Source organism: Sciurus carolinensis, chromosome 8 (genome assembly GCF_902686445.1).
Source record: "Sciurus carolinensis chromosome 8, mSciCar1.2, whole genome shotgun sequence".
Lineage (NCBI taxonomy): Eukaryota > Metazoa > Chordata > Mammalia > Rodentia > Sciuridae > Sciurus > Sciurus carolinensis.
Window position 1 is genome coordinate 125,438,745 of NC_062220.1, and position 19,053 is coordinate 125,457,797.

Sequence of the window (19,053 nt, forward strand, 5' to 3'; positions counted from 1 at the left end):
AAGAGCATCCCAGGGGCAGCTTACGGTTGGAAGGGCCTGGAGCCCTCCTCTTCAGGCTTGGGAAACCTCGACTGGAGCTGTATGAGCTGCTGATGGCATTTCTTTTGTGGCAGGAACTCATACAGGTGGCCTGGGAGATGCCAGCTCTGTCTTGGGAGCTCTGGGTGCAGATGTTTACCTGCAGAGCCCCAGGTCTGGGCACAAAGGAAGGCAGGCGGCCATGGGACACCAGGGGCCTGAAGGCAGATTGTTCTCCTCCAGTCACATGGGAGCTCCCCCTCTGACATTTTCTTTCCTCGGGATCTTCTGCCTTCTCAGGCTCCCCTTGGCCACTGTCTCCAGGGGCTCTGTGTACAGTCTTCCCTGGACAGTGGTCTTGGACAGGCCTTAGTCCTGCAAGCTGGCAAGCAGCCCCTTCCTGCTCCTGTGCCATAGGAGGCATGTGCTTGATGATTTGATGGTCTGTGCTGCAGGAATCGGTGGAAGGTGCAGCAGACAGCAGCATCTCCCTCACCAGACCTGGCATGCGGAGGATGGAGGACATGTCCGCGTCTCCCAGAAAGTGTAGAATGGTCTTCAGGATCCTGGACATGCATCTAGGAGGTGCTCCACTCAACCGCCAATGTGCCCTTGCAAGCCGGCGGCAGGATGATCTGTGAGTGTCCCCGTGGGACCAGGCAGCCCAGAGTGTCCAACCAGAATAGGGAAGTCTGCGGGAGCTGTGATAGGGCTTCATGGGGGACGCCACTGGCCAGTCCCTGGTGGCCACCGGTGAGGGACAAAGCTTTCCCTGGGACATACCCATGGCAGTTATTAGAAATGGCGCAATTCAGAAATACAGCGGCGAGTGGAAAGGGTTCTCCTGCAGCCAACTGGTTTCAGAAGAAACAGGAGTAAGACCTGTTACCACGATGCAGGTAGGGAAGGTAATGGCTAGAGAACCCTGGGCACGTGCAGAAAACCGTTGACACAGGGCATGAAGCAGGCTCGTGCCAGCAACGGACACGCACGTGCAAAGGTGCACGTGCAAGGATGGGCATGCAAAGATCCACAAGGGCACGAGGCGGGGTCGTGCCAGGAACGGACATGCATGTGCAAAGGTGCACTGCAAAGGTCCACCAGGGCACGAGGCAGGGTCCTGCCAGGAATGGACAAGCACGTGCAAAGGTGCACATGCGAGGATGCGCATGCAAAGATCCACCAGGGCACGAGGCAGGGTCGTGCCAGGAATGGACATGCACGTGCAAAGGTGCATGTGCAAAGGTGCACGTGCAAGGATGCGCATGCAAAGATCCACAAGGGCACGAGGCGGGGTCGTGCCAGGAACGGACATGCATGTGCAAAGGTGCACTGCAAAGGTCCACCAGGGCACGAGGCAGGGTCCTGCCAGGAATGGACAAGCACGTGCAAAGGTGCACATGCGAGGATGCACATGCAAAGATCCACCAGGGCACGAAGCAGGGTCGTGCCAGGAACGGACATGCACGTGCAAAGGTGCATGTGCAAATGTGCACGTGCAAGGATGCTCATGCAAAAATCCACCAGGGCATGAGGCAGGGTCGTGCCAGGAACAGACATGCACGTGCAAAGGTGCACGTGGAAACGTGGGCATGCAAAGATTCACCAGGGCATGAGGCAGGGTCGTGCCAGGAATGGACACACACATGCAAAGATGCACGTGCAAAGGTGCATGTGCAAAGGTCCGCGTGCGTGTACCAGATGCAAGAGGGATAGTCACAGAAACCGCGTACCTGGAGCATGCCTGGATCCTGGGGGGACTGTGGAGCAGGGGCACTTGGGTTTTGGATTCAGAGCCTGCTCCACCAGCTGACCCATTTACATTTCCTGATCCTCTGGGAAGGGTTGTACATGTTGGTTGAAGGTCAGCAGTTGTGGCAATGGCAGGGATTCCTCCTCTCATGCTGGTGCAGCGCTCCTGCTCCTCTCCAGAGGTGTCCAGAATGGCTGCACAGCTGCACTGGAGTCCAGTGGAGGTGGTGGGTGGCAGGAGGGCTGAGCAGTCTCTGGCTGGCAGATAGAGTGTGGCTCTTGGTGCATGCAGTAGGTGGGTACTAGGGTGATACATGAGGGTTTTCGTTGGTGGTACCTGTTCCTCCAGTACAGGGAGAGGCCCGTGCCTCCTTGAGGGAACTCTTCTCTGGAAAGGTGGGCAATGGCTCAGGCCCCAATATGCACACTCCACAGGCCACCAAGGGTGGAGGAGGGTGGTGGGCTGGAGCAGGGCTGCCAGCAGGAGACGTCTTGGGCCTCTGAAGTGGGGAAGCAAGGACAGGAGATAGGCGGTGCACCAGCACAGGACTGGTCCTGCAGGTGTGCCGTGAATGAGCAAGCAGGGATGGCGTCACCAGGATCTAACTCACTGGGCCTGGGACAGGACACTTCCTCCACTGTCACAGTGAAGCTGTGATCCAGCGTTTGTATCTAGTCTTGATCTGGTGAGTGCAGGCGGTGGTGGGTTTGACAGCTAGGTTTGGAGCTCTTGCAATGGCAGGAATCCCTCCGCCCATGCCCCGCCCCAGAGCTGTCAGAGAGCTGTCCATGGTCCTGCAAGCGCTTGGCCGGAGAGCTGTCCATGGTCCTGCAAGGGTCTGGCCAGACAGAAGGAAAACTGCTGGGGAGCAAGTTTCCTGGTAGTGGCAGCTTGGGATCAGGGACTGTCTTCCTGCACTTCCTCTGGGAACACTGGAGGGGACAGCTGCTGAAAAGAGAGCATGAGTGCCCCCCAGTCTCTGACTGAGGGCTTCAGCAGGGCAGGCAGGTAGGGACCAGTACCCTGGTATACTGTCCTTTCCCTCCATAGGGAAGCCAGAATACCCCAGCTCGTGTGCTCACAAAGTCTGGTTTTATTTATGTTTGGGCTTCTCTCTTCGATTTTTGTATCAAGATTCTCCAATTGTTTGAGTGCATCTTTGCTTAGCTGTTCTGGGGACACTAGTAGGCCTCCTACTGATTCCACAGTGGAAGACCTGTTCACCTTTGACCAATTCAATCCAACACAGACACCTTACAGACCTAGAGGTCCCCTCAGCATTCACTGTTGGGAGGTTCAATCTGTCAAGCGTATTGGTGTCCTGCAGATGGAAGGACACCCTGCCAGAGTTAGGTGTGAGTTTTGGACCTCAAGCTTCCCATAACCTACTGAGCAACCATGCATGCTCTTCCACCCTCAGCTGTGAAGATCTGCCACTCTTCATCGCAGGTGGAGTGCTGGGTGGGTTTCTGGACTGGGAAAAATATTGTGAGCAGTGCCTGGAGAAGCCAGGCAGGAGGGAGCCTCAGCTGGGACCACTGTCCAAAATGGATGCTCCCTGGGTCCTCTCACTGCCTGCGGGTCCTCCCAGGTGCAGCCTGCAGGGTGAAGGTGTCGCTGGTGCTCATGGTGCCTGGTGCTGTTACTCCCAGAGGTGAATCCTCCTGACCCCTGTTGGTGGTGCTGCCTGGCAGGCTGCAGTGGGGACCCAGGCCCTGGATGGAGAGGGATCACCCATAGCCCAGATGAACTGTGTGCAACCACACACTAGCACTCCTCTTCCAGTGGTGAAAAAGTTGGAGTGAGGTTGCCAAGAACGTGAGCCTGAGACTCGGTGTGCAGGACCTCCCTGTGACAGCACAGCTGAGCTGGCACTTATCTTGAATCTTCCTCTGGGGTGGCCAGGACCACTACTTGCCCAAGTGTAGTGAATTCATAGTACTGTCAGGAAAATGACTGTGAGATGGGGTGTGTCCCCTACTGTAGGCCTCCCCAGAGGCTCTCAGGCTGGGAATCTCTCAGTGTCCTTTTTCAGACCCCTTTTCCTGCTGCATAGGGTGGAAATCTGGACACCCTCCTAGATCATGCCTGCCTCTGGTGTCAGGGGCGCTGACTGCCTGGATGAAGGCCAGTCACTTGGCCACGCCCAGGAGGTCCTGGAGCCTGAGATTGGTCAGGCTCTTTAATTTCTAATAACAATGGTAAACACAGTCTTTATTTCTTGTTTAAAACAGCAATTATAAAAATTATAAAAACAGCCTATAAAGAAGGATCCCAGCACCCAAGGGGCCCTCATCATTGTCATTGGGGTGTACCACCTTCATGTTTTACTTCTAGAACAACTCCCCTTCCCATGAGAAAGAGGGAGTCCTTAGGAAAGCTTAATGTGGGGCTTTCTCAGGAAGGTCATTTTGACATGCTATGTACAGTTAGGGTGGGGACAGATTGACTTAAGAGGTGACATGGTGGAATCAGGAAAACGAATGTTAAAGAAATTGAACTCAGATTTGACCAGGATTCCTTGAATGTGGCCTTACCTTTTTGAGTGTATGGATGGTGTTGTATGCAGGTGTCGTGCAGTCATTTAAAGAAATGTACATTGTGACCACAGATACACACCTAGAGGATGAACTTGCACATATACTAAGCCACACGAAGTCTTCGCTGTGGTTGTCAACAATGTTCTGATTCACAAAGACCTTTCTCTCCCTCTTGTTAGATGGAACAGAATATGGAATCCTGGAATTGCCTTTGAAGGTTCAAAATTTTGTTTTGGACATAAGAAAACATTGATGTTGAAAATGACTGTGAAAAAATTGGGTTATCAATTGATTTCTAAATGTGGAAACAATATAGTAATACATAGTTCTTCTATTATGTATAATATAAATATGTAATTGCTTCCACATTATCAAGTTAAATTTCATGAGTATGTATTTGATCTCCTTTAAAGGTTATACCATCAGGACAAAACCCCATTTTTATTCTCTCACTGGGAATTATTTATTCCCACACTGAAAATTTTTCTTAGAATTGGGTTCAGTTTATATTTGGATACTTAGAGTCATATATTCATGTTCTAAAAAACATCTAGAGTTGCTTGCATATATCATCTAGTAATTTGTTTTTAAATTGAATGTAATGATATGCACACACACATACACATGTACCTAGATTAGGTGTTAATATCATCTGCAGGAGGAAACAGAAGCACACAGAAGCTACAAAACATGCCCAGGATCCCATATGGCTTCCGTAGTGAATGTTTGTGTCTCCTCCTAATGTATATCTTCAATCTCTAATGCCAGTACTTGCATGGGGCCTGTGGGAGTTAAATTAGATTTAGATAAGGATATGGGGACATGGCTGCCAAGATGAGTTGAGTATTCTTAGAAGGTGAGGAAGAGACCAGGGCTCATGTGTTCTCTGCCAAGTGAGGACACAGTGAGAAGGCAGCCAGGTGTGAGCAAGTAGCTCAATCTGCCAGAACCTTGACCTTGAACTCCCACCCTCGCAATGGAGAGAAAAAAAATGTTTTTTAACATTTCCAGGTTCAGGTATTTTGTTGTAGCACTGCAGCTGACTAGGACAGCCAGTGAAGAGACTTTGTGAATATCAAAATGAAGTGATGTATACAAAGTGGTCTATGAATTTTAGCTATTGCAGTATCATCTTCATCATCATAACCATTTTTCATAACCAAATGGCATAGGGGCTATTTTCACACCTAATCCAATTCCAAAGGAAGCCACTGGACTTTGATCCAGGAGACAGAGGCTATGGATTGCTCTAGATGAGCAGTACCCAGATTTGCAGGTATTTTGTGGCCACTTTAGGGACCTACATAGACCTTTGGCTGCTCTGTAATTGAGTTTTTTGGGCCATCATGAGATTTATACCCCTGGTCAAGTCAACATCATCCCCTTTTAGGGTGACCAAGTTAATCATAACCAGTCATTTACATCTCGAGTCATTCAAAAATCAATATGAATTTTCTCTTCCTCAGACACCTGTAAAAACATGAATGACAGGTGATGTCACTGAACAACTGACACAGGAGTAGAGAGCTCGAAGAGCCTGAAAAGGAGCCAGGCAATCAGAGAAGAGATGATAGCAAGGCTAGAGGAGGCCAATCTCTGTCCAGGGGGCTGTGGTCAGAGCCAGCAGGGTTCCTTCTGGGACCTTCTCAGGATGGAGCCTTGGTAAGAGAGTAGATATGACCAGCCATTAGCTGTGTGGAAGGAGGATGGATTTTGGATTCTGGTGGAACTAGATTGGTATTTTAGCTTTACAAATTTATAGCTAAGAAACTCTGAAGAATTAGGTTCAGTTACCTGAGATTCAGTTTTCTCACCCACCAAGTGGGCACTGTAAATAACCTTCTCCACAAAGATGGAGTGCAGATGTATGAGGTTATATTTGCAAAGCAATTTTTTTTTGGCATTAGGAGGCTGGGAAGTGCAAGAGGAAAGGGTTGGGAAGCCAGAGAAGCTGGTTGACATCCTGTCTTTTCAGCTTCCTACTTGATTGACTTCAGATAAATCACTTTACTACTCTGAGTATCAGTTTCCTTGTATTGGTATAATAACAGAACATCCAGCCTACATTGGTTATACTGAGGTCACACACTATATGACGTCACACACACAAAGATTTGAGTGCAGAGCACAGAGCAGTGTATGAACTTGATGAGGGTGCTATTTTGTAAATCTGGTTCTTATCCACCCCAAACTGCTGCCAGAGGGAGTTGTTAGTTCTTGTTGACTCCAATCTTGATGGAGTGCTGGGTTCTTCAGGGTCCTAGCAAGAAAATATTGTCATTTCCACAGTAGGTAAGCTGAGGAGTGTTGGTAAGTGATAGCAATACCACAAATATATTAAATTAATGCAATATTGAATAAAAATAACACATGCATGGTGCAGGCAGTCCCCAACTGAAGACAGTTTGACGTAGAATTCTTTTTCAAAAGCAGTTTTTATTATATTCAAGGTATTAAAGCAAGTACCAAAGAACCTTGTAATCTGTATACTTTATCACTCAATAAAAAATAAACCACTACAGTATGAAGAGATATACAAATGACTAAAGTATACAGCTCTGACAGCTAACAGACAACATGAAATGGGGAGGTTGCTTTCTTTTATAAATGCTAAATTTTCTTGTAATGGGACAAATAGAATAGTGTTTCTAAATATGCATAATCATAAAAATAAAAAGAGCAGTCTTAACACTTATACTATGAGCATAACAGACTCCATTGCTTCTATTTCACAGCCTTAGCCAACACGTGCCTACTCCCTTTCCTAGCTTTAAGGATAATCTCCTCTGAGGAATACTAGTGTGGTATACCATTAAATAACTTATTTTTAAAGTTACAACCTACAGAGACATCAACAGCTTGTCAAGCTAGATATAACAATGGGAACCATTCTTCAAAGCACTTCTCTTAGAATAAATCCCCTTGACTGGCAGGATAAGGTGTACTATAGAACCTTCTCCCCAAAGCCACAAATCCCCTTCTATGACCTGTCCCTGTTCCCCCATCTCCCCTTCCCCACACTCCTATTCACCTTCCCCCCAGAAAAGTGCAGTTCCTGGTAGCCTTCCTAGAAAATGGTTTTGATGGATGTCCTAGCGTGCATGCTTTTAAAAAAACCACTTCTCAACATCAGAGGTAATGGACATGAATTGTGTTCTTCATTTTAAACCTTCACTAGGTCAAAAAGGCATTCTCTGAGTATTTAATTTAAAACTATATTTAGATGCTCTGGAATATAATGGGAGAGAACATCTCACTATCCCCAAGCAAAATGGGGGTCAGAAGGAAAAGATGAAACCTGGCGCCCCAGTTTGGCCAAGCTTCCAGCCCTCTTCCTGGCTGGGTTCTTTCACAGGAGCTAATTATTGATTCCTCAGCACTGTTGCAGGACTGCTCTGCAAAGGCTGTGACCCTGGTCACAGTCCACCTGCAATAACCCTGGAAACCCAGCTCAAGAGCTCTTACCAGATGGAAACCCTTCAGCCCTCAAGGTCACTGAAACTTCATTAGTGTAGTTTAGAGTAGATGCTTAAGATTTGGCCTATATTATTTAATATATTATTAGCACAACATTCTCCAGTTTCATGTATAAATATTGATTTGTACATGGGCCAGGGCCCAGGATGCCACCATATTTTAGGTCAGCAACAATCCCATCTCTTTCCTTGGAGACCTGAAGGGAGAGATGCTTCACCTGGTCTCCAAGGCCTGGCCCTCAGGGGAGGTGTCACTTTGGCTCTTGGTCCTGCTACCACCACCACTCTGGTTGCTGAGACCTCCATTGTTGTTGGCTTTGCACCGGTTTTGTTCTCTGCCCCTTCTGCCCTGTCTCCTCATTCTCCCTCACATTCAGGGCAGGAGGCCCTGCTGCATTCACTTCAAGGACCCGGCACTGGGAACATCTTCCCAAACTCTGACAGGGACATTGGGTTGGACAGATCCAGGCTGCCAGATTCTTTGACTGCAGGGAACTGGTCAGATATCTCAGATGGGCTCAGTGGTCCTGAACTAAACCTGACTCAAACTGAGTTTTTGAGTCATCTTCAAACACAAAGTTACTACAGAAACAGAATCCGGCTCAGACTGGCTCCCTACCTGGTCCTCCAAAGACCTGCTACTGCCCTTGGTGACCACCACAGCCCCCAGACCCCTTGGCACTGAAGCACGGCTGAGGCTGGTGAAGGATCTCATCTGAGATCCTCCCCATGTTCTTCAGGGCTGACTAGCACTCACCCTTTGCCAGCATCAGTGTGGCTTCTTGATCATCCCACTCTTCTTTGAATGTTCAAGCTGCAGACAGTACTTTCCCTTGAGTTCAAAAAGCTCTGGACTTGTTGATGGCCCTCTTGAGTTTTTTCTCCAGCTGTCACATGCTGCCTATGGTGGCATTGTACCTGGAACCTGGCTGTAGCCTCCTTAAGCACCAGCTTGCTCCTCCTCTTGGTCTGCCCCACTTCCAGACTCTCCATCTCCTGCCAGGTCAACTGCAGCCTGTCATCCTCCAGCAGCTGGAGGTCACTCTGACTGCATCGAGCACGTCTGTGGCCCTCTGGACATCCTGAGTGGCTTTCTGAGCCTGCCTCACCCATGCCCCGCTCCATGCCTCCCAGTAGGGCTTCCAGTCCTCCAAGGCTTTGCCAATTTTCCTCACCAGTTCGTCCAGTTTCACTGTTCCCTCAACTAGATCCAAGAGGAACTTGTGATGAGCATTCTCAGGTTCAGTCTCCTGTCTCAACAGGAGATGATAGCATCTGTGGATTGATTTAACTTCTCCAGTTCTCCCTGTATCCAGGACCCACCTCTTCCCCCAACTTGCTCACTGCTGCCTCTTCACAAGCCCAGCAAGATCAGGGAAGCACTGCGGCTGGCACCAGGGAGGTGCCCCTGGCCAATTGACTTGGGAGTTTTTGACTACAATGATGCAGAAATGACATGCATTCAGTAAAAACCATATTTTGAATTTGCATCCTTTCCTGGACCCGTTATAAATAGTATGATGATCTCTCATGATGCTGGACTGTGGCTGGAGCCCTGCTCCCAGCCAGCCTCAGGATCAGGAGAGGAAACATCTGACCCTCTACAGTGGGCTGTGGCCCTCTTCAGTGGGCTGTGACCCTCTGCACTGGGCTGTGACTCTACAGTGGGCTGTGGCCCTCTTCAGTGGGCTGTGGCCCTCTACACTGGGCTGTGACTCTACAGTGGGCTGTTACCCTCTACACTGGGCTGTGCTGCAGAGTGAGGATGTGGTAGGTTCACTGCATTAGTGCAGTTTGGACTTTTAGTATTTTCTGATGGGTTTACTACAATGTATCCCCACATAGGTGAAGAAGTATAGGGTCAGACAGGGTCAAGGGTCAACAACATGCAATAGTGTTGTGTTCCAGAGACAGCAGCAGCAGAGATGTCAGTCATTTGGGATGGAAAGAACTGTTGTTCTAGTGTTTCTTTTTGAACCATGTGACCTTGAGGTGTCTCCCAGAATAGAGAGTCCCTCTCCACCTTACTGGTTTAGGACAGGGCTGATGGGCTTGCTCAGAGCAATAGAATACAGTGGAGGTTGGGATACCAGCAAGCGCCAGACCTGGCCTTGCCTGCCATGCTCTTCCTTTTGTGCTTCTGTCATTTGCCAACAGAAGAACATGCTCTGATGGATCCAGAAAAAGGAGACCCATGGGGGAAATCTGAACCCAACTAGCAGCCTGGACCAAGTTTAGCCAAGACCAGGAGAACAAAGTCACAAATGTTTGTTCTAGTAGCCACTGAAATGTTGAGGGTGTTGGCTACCCCATGAAACTGACAATACATCCCTCTGAATTAAAGGGGACAAGAAGAGGCGTGTTCCTGGACTGGACTGTCAGCAGTTTTATAAGAGTGGTGAATGGTTGTCCAATGACTTTCTAAAGACCCATCATGTCTCCTCAGTCACATCAGAATACACGATGAGTTTATTCTGCACCTAATTTATATTTCCATGAGGAAAAAATAAAACTTTCCTAATTGCTATCAAAAGAGGGGTTCATGCAGTGCCAGGGAACAGCTCTTGGTTGGTCCTCACCTTGAGGTTTTCCACCTCTCTGTTGGCTGGACTTCCATCCCTTCCCATTTCTACTGAGACACTTAATTTACAGAGGGCCACTTAGTCTGCCGCAGAAAGCTGCCATTTGCCATTTGCCGCCTTGGACTTGATCACACAAAACCTCCTGGCCATGATTTTATCTTAAAGGGTAGGTTGATTGATGCCCCAAGAACAGCAGTTCAATGTGAATTCTGACACCTATCCATCTTAACAGTCCCAGGGTTGAGGTTAGGATCAAAATGAGATTTCCTGAAAATCCTTACTTTTTCTCTCTTATTTTTATTGGTGCATGATAGGTGTACATAATGGTGGGATTTGTTGTTACATATTCATACATGCATGCACAAAAATAATCTAGTTTGACCAATATCACTCCACAGCACCCCAGCCCCTCCCACTCCTGCTCCCTTTTCTCAACTGATCTTTCTTGATTTCTATAAGGTCTACCCCACCTTGGATTTCCTTTTTCTTCTCCATCTTCACATATGAGAGAAAACACATCCTGTATTTGTGCCTCTAAGTTCTTCAGGGATATAGGTGTGTAGGTTTTTCCTTGATGTGTCCTTAACTGGTATTGGTATGTGTGCAATACTGGCTTCACAAATTTGGAAGTGTTCCATCCCTTTCTATTTCATGGAGTAGTTGGAAGAGTCTTGGCTTTAGTCCCTTTTTAAAGGTTTTTGGTAGAACTCAACTGGGAGTCCATCCGGTCTGGGTTTTTCTTTGTTGGAAGGTTTTTTATTACTGCCTCTATCTCATTACAAATTATTGGTCTTTTTAGGTTTTCCATTTCCTTTTGATTCAATTTTGGTAGGTCATATTTATTATCTAGAAATGTAACCATTTCTTCTAGGTTTTCAAATGTATTGGAGTACAAATTTTCAAAATAGTCCCTAACGACCTGCTGGATTTCTGTGATGTCTATGGTGATTTCTCCTTTTTCATCCCTAATTTTGTAAATGTGGTTTTTCTCTTGGTTATGTTTGCATAGGGGTTTATCAATCTTGTTTATCTTTTCCAAGAAACAACTCTGTTTCATTGATTCTTTGTATTATTATTATTATTTTTTCTTCTCAAGTTCATTACTTTTGGCTCTGATCTTAATTATTTCCTTCCCTCAATGCTTTCTCCTCCATGTCAGCCTGGCTTTTAAACCTTTTCCCATTTACACTGTGCATGGTGTGGGCATCCTCAGTAGAGGGCGCTGAAGGGACATTGCAGGAAGCAGAGGCCTCTAAGGGCTAAGCTACTGCACCAGAGCTCCCTGATGCTGACTTGAGTCCGTGCCAGGACAGCATGGATCAGGCAATGGGATTCTCAGATTCTGAGGAAGGTGTTGTTCTTCAGGAAAATTTTCCCAACTCTTTCCAAGCTGATCTTAGGAGATAGTGCCCTTGTGATCAATGATCCAACTTTAGTGGCAGCCACTTGGCTCTGAATTCAGGACACTGGTCCCACCCATGCCCACCTTCCTGTGGCTGCAGAGCTGAAACACATCAAGTGTTTCATCTCAGAGGAAAATATCCAGGATATCAAGGAAGTACCAGCACAAGTCAACCTCCCAGACTCCATGATTGGCACAAAAAGGAAAAGCATGGGTTTTGAAAAGTGGCTCCTAGAGGAAGGCTCAGGCACCCTTCTTTTCCTAAGTACCCCAGTAGAGTTAGGGGTGCAGATAAGCAAGTCCATCACTGGGGCCTGAGGTCAGAACTGGAGCTGCTGCTTGCTTGCTGTATGCACCTGAAAAAAAACCTTTCTTGGTTTTCTTCATCGATGACATTAGGACCCTGGAGGAGGCTGAGTTCAGTGAAGTCATGCAGACAAAGCCCAAAGGCCTCAGCACAGTGCCCTGAACATAGCAGGTCCTCAATCTATGGCAATATTATTATTATCATCATTATTATTTGTGTTAGTCAGCTTTTTGTAGCTGTGACCAAATTACTTGACACAAACAAATTAGAGGAGGAAAGATTTGTTTTGTCTGATGACTTCAGAGAATTCACTTCATGGGAAGCCAACAGCAAGGCAGAAACATGGTGGAAAGGTGCAGTGAAGCCAAGCTGCTCAACTCCAGGCAGCCAGAAAGCAAAGAGAAAGAAAGAGGAAGGGGCCAGGAACAAGACAGCCTTCCAGGGCAGGTGCCCAGTGAACTACTTCCTCAACTAGGTCCCAACTCCCAGGAGTCCATCCAGTTCCCAATGGATTAATGCATCAAATGGATTAAGCAACTGATGAGGTCAGAGTCCGCATGATCTGGTCACTGCTGCCTAAGAGCCCCGCCTCTGAACCTTCCTGCACTGGGGACCATGCTTTCAACACATGAGTTCTGGAGGACATTGCAGATCAAACTATAGCATCATTAATTTTTTGCTGTCAAGCTAGCATCTCGGGCTGGGTTTGTGGCTCAGTGGCAGAGCACTTGCCTAGCATATGTGAGGCACTGGGTTCAACTTTCAGCACCACATATAATAAATAAAATAAAGGTTCATTGCCAACTAAAAGAAAACTTTCAAATAGTTTCCAACTACTTGAGCTAACATTTCAATTTTTTATTATTATTTTATTCTAATTTGTTGTACATGACAGTAGAATGCATTTATACAGTTTGATAGATCATACATAAATGGAGTGTGATTTCTCAAAAAAAAAAGCTAGCATCTCCCATTCTTCAGTCTCCTGGGGTCTCAGCACAGTGGGGGATCCCCTCTTTCAACCGAGGGTTAGACATATGTCTCAAGTCAGGTAATGCAGATCTTAAGCATATAGTGTTCTGTTTCCCTGAGTGGGAGCACACCAATGACTGTCCTTGCCAGGTGAAAATTTCCAAGGCCCCCCTTTCTGGCCTTCAGGACCTACCTTGATTTCATCCAATTTCCAAGGTCTCCAGGTTCCCATGGACTCTGGGGACAGTTGTCATCTTTCCAGTTTTTTTCTATTTGCCCAGATAAGCCAAAATTGACTCTGTGGTTTATAACCAGAGACCCCAGCCACTGACGAATGGAAAAGACAGAATCCTGGATGAACCTCTGCAGGAAAGGGCACTCTAGGGCTGTCCCTCAGTCCTTCTGAAGGGAGGACAAAAGCCAGGGTGCATTGGCAGTACTGCAAATGCTGAAAGCAGTCTTTGAGGCCCTAACGGGATCTTGGCCACCAGCCCTCTGGTGCAAATCCCAATGTGGTTTGCCTTGCTCGTGGCACTCCAGTTTCATGAGTCTCCTCTCTTTGTCACCCTCAGAAGGCACACTCCTACCTCAGGGCCTTTGCACTTACTGTTTCTTTCACTCAAACTGCTTTACCTCTGAACCTGCCTTCCTCAACCACCCTATTGTTGCTGACTTTAAGAAAGCAGTTTAAGTCAGCACAATGATGCACACCTGTAATCCAAGCGGCTCAGGAGGCTGAGGCAGGAGGATGGGGAGTTCAAAGCCAGCCTCAGCAACGGTGAGGTGTGAAGAAACTCAGTGAGAAACTGTCTCTAAATAAAATATAAAATAGGGCTGGGGATGTGAAGCTGTGGTTGAGTGCCTCTGAGTTCAATCCCCAGTACCCAAAAAGAAAAAGACAATAATGCAGTTTAGCATTTGCCACTTGTCAAGCATTTTGTTATGTCTTGATATATAGTTCTTTAAAATTGTAGTTGTTAGGAAAATAAGAATGACCTATCTTCCTCCTGCCTCTCTACCCAGCGATATTTTTGTTTTATGCCACACTTGTAACGTTTTAGTGTTCATGGGCGTTCAGCCTTCCAATACAAGATCTCCTGGCTTCTTTTCAGAGCAGCCCTTTCACGTCAGCTCACCACTGACACCGAGAACCAAGAGCTTCCTGAGTCCACAGAGCAGACGCACCTGTGCAGCCACTCATGTTGGGGCTGTTAACTTCCGCACTGCATTCTGGTACACATATTAATGCACATTTTTACATATGCACATTTCCAAAAGGCCATGATTGGTGCCAGGTTTCATTTGAAGGTCACCATAATTTGTATTATATTTCCTGATTCAATGAAAGTTTTCTTTCTATGCCTAAATAAAAAATGAAAGAAAATGTTTTTTAAAAAGAGAGTGCAGATACACGCTCAGAGAATGGCAGTAATAGCCCCACCGTCTCTAGACAACTTGCTGGGCCTGGCACCCATCAGACATCCGGTGAAGGATGCTCGCCCCCCCTACCCCATGCAGCAAGTGGACAGGGGCATTGGGCATGGGGCGGTCAGGCCAAGGCGGGTTGGCTCAGCGCGCACTCCTGCCTAGGGTTCTGGGGTGGGTGTGTTCGCGAGGGCGGGACCGCAGCGCCATGACGTCACGCCCTGGGCGGTCCCTGGCGCTCGCCCCGCCCCGCGCAGCTGCAGCAGAGCACCGAGCCCAGGAGCCGCCGCCACCGCCGCAGCCTACGACAGGACCGGAGCCGAGAGGACGCTGCGCGAGCCATGGCTACTGCCTCTGCCGGTAAGGTGGGCGCAGGCGGGAGGGAGGACAGCCCGGGTCGCTCCCACCGCGTGCTCACCCGAGCCCTCTGGCTTGTCCCCCAGGGGCGGAGACCCGGCAGAAGCTGCTGCGCACCGTGAAGAAGGAGGTAGGTGTGGGCCGCCCCTTGGGGAGGGCGCAGCCGCCTTGGGTGGGGGCAGCGGCTCCTGGAGAGGTCCTCCCTGGTGACCCGGCCGCTGCATTAGAGGCGGGCTCACCCGGGTGGGTATCTATTTCCACAGGCCGGTAGGTGTGGCCTGTGAGTTCGGGGTTGTGGGCTGGAGGTGTGGGGGTTCCTCTGGTGTCTTCAGGCTGTGTGCGGGGGCGGATGCGGCGTGAGGCTCCTCCAGGTGGGGGGCATACCTCGAGGTGTCTGGGTGGGACCCCCTCTTGTGAATGAACAGGTGTGTGGGTCTAGTGAAGGGTCTTAAAGAGAGACGAGCTCCGGGGGACAAGCAGGCCTGTGGCGGGGGCCTTGTTGAATGGGGCTGCACAGGGAGCCCAACGTTCAGCAAAGGGGAGAGGTTCAGTTTGGGGGCATAAAGACTCCCTCCTGCACCCCCACATTCTCAGTCCTCGGAGCCACCTCCAGGAGCCAGGAGGCCCCTCCTTGAGGGTCCCAGGTCAGGGTTTGTAGACTGCCCCTTGGCAGGCAGGGTCTGCTCACCCCTACCTCCCCACACAGGAAGATGACAGACAGGCTTTGGCTGCCCCTCTGCCCTTTCACTGTCCCTTGGACCAGACTGGAGCTTAGTCCAGCCTCTGGATTCATAGCCAGAGGTCCCTGAGGTGGGAGCATTTCTAGTGTTGGGGACTAAGGATGGCATTTGCATGTCTGAGAATATGTGCATCTGTCTGGAGATGTCCTAGTGCATTTCTAGGTATTGTGTGTATGTGCATCTGCGTGTGTGAACTGTTTTGTGAGTCTGTGTGATGCATAAGTACGTGTGAATGAACAAGGCTATGATTGTGTATGTGTGTGTGTGTGTTACCCTCCCCTTTCACCACCTGCCCCCACTACTCAGCCTAGCACCCCATTGCAGCCATGCTAGCATCTTCTGAGTTGTCAACCCAAGATCTTGCACGGCTGTAGACCTTGTGGGCCAGTCTGGTTCTTGTGTGTGCATGGGTGTGTATGTGTGTACGTGTGTGTACAACCCCGGGGGGGTTGAAGCATTTGGTGGCAGCACTGAGCACCACTGAGCACTGAGGAACTGAGGAGCCCCTCCCCGTGAAGAGGCAGACAGCCCTCTGGAGGCTGGAACCTGTTGCTGCCCCCTGCTCGGGGTGTGTGTGTGTGTGTGTGTGTATTGACTTTTCTTTTTTAAGAATCATCTCCAGGGCTTGTTGCACATTCTAGTGTTTTCCAATAAGGAAACGTGCAAGATATCTGGGATCCCTCGGAACAGCCCAGAGGTTTTCTGGTTAGCCCTGGTGTGTAAGGAAATGGCAGGTTGGTCCAATTGAGGAGGGCAGAATTGAGAAATGGCAGGCAGGAGAGTGTCGCAAAGCCTCTGGGAGGGCTCTGCCTCAGGTCCTGGCCCAGCTCTGCCACAGCCCCCTTAGAATCCTGCCCAAGTCCCTCCCCTTCTCTAGGACTGTTTCTCGTATGCAGGATGCGTTTGTCCTGACTGGTCCAGCCTGCTCATTGTCAGTGTAGCTTGGTTTAGGGGACAGGCTGTGGGGATGCATTGCCCCTAATGGTCATTGTCTGGGCCTCTGTCCTGGCCTCAACCATGTTTGGGGTTGGAATGAGCCTTCTGTGTAACTCTAGGCCAAGGCCAGCTCCTGATCAGAGGGACCTCTTGTCACTGCTTGGTACCTTGGAGGGTAGGGTGTCTAACCTCACTACATTGACCAGATCTGTTGAACTCCAGATCTAGAATCACAGCTGTCAATTGGTGGTGCTTTCTAAATTCTGCATTTCTGGAAGTCATAATTTTAGGAATAAGAGTGTTTATTTACTGGGGGCTACTCTGTGCCATGCTCTGAGTGTGCAGTAGACTTATGAGGTGGGTAGGTTATCCCCATTTTACAGACAGGGAATGACTTGCACGAGAACATCCAGCCAAGAAGGGGCAGATTCAGGACTTAGCACCCTGGTCTGTCTGACATCAGAGCCAAGCTCTTACCCACCCCGCACCCCATACCACAAATGCTTCCACCCACACCTACACAGTGCCACAGCCTTGAAATGTGAGGGGTACCTAGTTTGCAATGTGTATATATAGGTGGGAATTCTGTGACCTGGAGAGTAAGCAGTGTTTCAAGGGCACAGATTCAGTGGAGGGGAACTGGGTCCAATGTGCCATCCTTGAGCTCTCTTTTCAGCATGGGTTCTCTTAACAGTGTGGTGAAAAAAAAAAATCTGCATCCCTCAAAACAGACCTCCTCCCTTCTTTCCTTCCTTTGCTCACCTCCTTTGCAAGGGACATCTCTTCCAGTGTCAGAGAGCCAGTCTTCAGTGGGATAGAATTGAAAGCTGTTATTCAGAAATCAGAGCACCAAATCAGGTCTTCCTTCACCCCTCCCTCTGGGTTCAGAGGAGCCATGTCCCTGAGTGTCACAGCCTCACCCTTCTTTCTGGAAGGTGTGTCTTAATCGGCTTCCCTAGATAAACTGGGCAGCTTGCAAACTTGGCATGAGTCTCTGCAGCCACTAAGGGACTGGCACAAGCTATGGGGCTGGAAGATCTGTCCACTACTGACCTGGGAAGCTCTCAGGACCCAGGACCCATGAAGCAGAACAAGAAGAGACTTGAAGCTCAGCCAGTACTGGGTTCAAGTCAAATCCTGGCGTCTTTTTAATTTTTTTTTAACTGAGGGTTGTGTGTCTGACACCAATTTTGTTGTATAGGTACAGCAGTGAAGCAGACAGGCTCAACCCCTGCCCTCCTGGGGCTCAAATTCTCCTGCAAGAGACAGACCCTGGCAGATCCTCAAGAATAATATGAGCATAATTACAGGAGGCACGTGGCACCGTAAGAACACCAAACAGGGGGATAGTGGTGTCACTTAGTGGTAGAGCATTTGCCGTGCGTGCAGGAGGCCCTGGGTTCCATCACCAGCACCACAAAAGGAAATAAAGAGAGAAGACACAAGACAGAGCACAGGAAGAACTGCACACGTACAGGGGGTCAGGGGAGGATTCTCTGAGGGTGTGATGTTGAAGAAGAGACGTGAAATGTTAGTGGGCTTTTTAGGTAGTGGTGTGAAGTAGCTGGGGAAGAGGGAAATCCATTCCAGACAGGGAACCGTATGTGCCAGAGGCTTTGTTGCTGGATGAAGCAAGGTGAATTTGATGAGACTGAAGTAGCTGGAGCAGGGAGGAAGGAGAACTGTGCAGGCTGTAGAGAAAGTGGGGTGTGTGGTCTTACCCTAAGAGCAAAGGGGAAAGAATTTGGAGGATGCTGGGAATATGGAAGGAAGGGAGCAGAGATTGATGGCTCCTGAGTTGCACCACCTTGGAGAAGCACCTGTCTTCACATTTACAAGTGTCAGAGTTTGGGTTTATTCATAATGGGAATGAAAATTACTCATCTGGCAGGATCAACCATGTGAAAACACCCACCAGGTTCACCTGAGCTATTCCAGGGCAGTGTTATGACTTTTCCTTTTCCCCATGTGCCAAGCTGGAGACCAGGTGGCCTCAGCATGCATTCCTCTGGTTAGTTCCAGCCAGCCCTACCCTGGCTCCTTCCTGGCTAACTGGTCTCCCTGCCACCCCTTAATTTTGTTTTGGTTTCCCAGAGTGAGCAGTGACCAGCTTCTCATTGCCATGACAACTGCCATTAAAGGAACCAGCCACGTGATGCCAGTTGATAAGGGAAGCTAAGTGACTAACTGCCTTGTTTTCCTGCCTCTGGCTGGGCCTGGGAGGCCTCTTAATTGGAAAAGAGAAGGCAGGGCCTTGTGGGCGGCAGATGAGACCCAGGGAGGAGGCAGGGGGATGAGGCGGGTCCTGCAGGGGAAGCTGATTTTAGTTCTGTGAGCTGGGGCTGGTGGGAGGGGTGTCACTGCAGAGCCATCTCCACAGCTGGCCAGTGGAGTGTGTTTGGGGATGAGCCTCCCAGCCCAGGATGGGAGAGGAAGGCTGGAGGTACCTGCTGTTTCCATGGGAACTGCATGGTTTGACTCAACCCAGTCTTTCTTCATGAACCAGGGCATAGCTTGGTTCCTCCCCCAAACTTGGCTTGCCAGA

General features: G+C 49.0%; 1 pseudogene; it reads right to left on the reverse strand.

The window, feature by feature from the left end:
* Positions 1–596: 596 nt before the first annotated feature.
* Positions 597–14,818, reverse strand: LOC124991508 (SH3 domain-binding protein 5-like; annotated as a pseudogene).
* Positions 14,819–19,053: the final 4,235 nt, after the last annotated feature.